We start from the raw sequence: 1,169 nt of genomic DNA on the forward strand, positions 1-1,169 counted from the left end.
TAATAAAGAAACAAAATTTCCGGAGGATGAGGCCTGGAAATCAGGATTTAAAAAGATTCCCAGGTGATTCTAATGTGCAGCCAAGGTTGAGAACCACTGCTCTAGAGGGCCTGTCCCTCCCAAGTTAGATAATTCTTAGAGAACACAAACAACTCTCTTTTTGTATGCAAACTAACCAGTCCATAATTCCAACCTCCCTCTTCCCATTATCACCCTGCCCTAATCACCCCAGGGCCACATCCACACAACCAGGGGCAGCCCCTCTGAACAAGGGGAATTATTTAATCTAGCCAATCCTAAACTGTTTACCCTTTCTCTCTTCTTCCTTCCCAAGGAAACCACAGTAAGCTCTCAGCCCACTTCCTCTCTGCCTGAGACCAACCTGGGTGTTTTCTCCTGTGACCCTCGATGGTGTGGCATTCTTCTCTTGGGAACTGTGAGTAAGAAACTTTTTTTTCAAGGGTAATTGTCTCCAGATCTGTTGGCCTTACTGAACCTCAAGTTTTCTATTTGTACACAATGTTTTAAAACACAGTCCAATAAAGATAACGATTTATGTGCTACTAAATGTAACCTGGAAAAATAATCAAGTGAAGATAACTATTAAAATTCTGGAAAAGAATAAATGTAGATAGGGTGGTGGGGAGAGGAGATACATGAAGTGGCTGAGAGAGGGTGGGGAGGCAGGGATGGCACTGAGTTAGAAAATAGTTTTATGAATGTAGTGGGTATAAATTTCAGTCTACAGCAATCAAGTGTGAAAGAAATATTTTTAGTAATTCAACTTAATTTTTATTTTGGCCTACAGCTTGCCAGAGTGGAAACAAAATTCACTCATGTCATGTTTCTCACCCCCCACCCCCACCTTCCTCCCCATACACACACTACACACTTCTCTAAGAACTTCTGGGTTTACCTAACACCCAGGCATCTAGGACAGGCTTCTGATGCTTGCTGGCTCATCCATCCACCCTACATCCCTGTTTGAAGTTGTTTGCTGCAGTTTTTGAGCTAGTATGCACCACATAAGGACCTTTCGGTAGTCTCATCTACACTAATAAAAGACAAAGATGCTAATTGACCGTACCTTCGCTATGTCCTAAGCCACACTAACCAGCCAATCAGAGCGACTATATGCAAATTAACCCAACCAAGATGGCGGCCGGCAG

General features: G+C 42.9%; 1 protein-coding gene across 2 annotated transcripts in view; it reads right to left on the reverse strand.

Annotated features, from left to right (window-relative positions):
• Positions 1–1,169, reverse strand: part of HACL1 (2-hydroxyacyl-CoA lyase 1) — an 82,437-nt gene that overhangs the window by 37,472 nt on the left and 43,796 nt on the right. The window lies entirely within an intron of this gene.

Source organism: Myotis brandtii, unplaced genomic scaffold (assembly GCF_000412655.1).
Source record: "Myotis brandtii unplaced genomic scaffold, ASM41265v1 scaffold18, whole genome shotgun sequence".
NCBI classification, from domain to species: domain Eukaryota; kingdom Metazoa; phylum Chordata; class Mammalia; order Chiroptera; family Vespertilionidae; genus Myotis; species Myotis brandtii.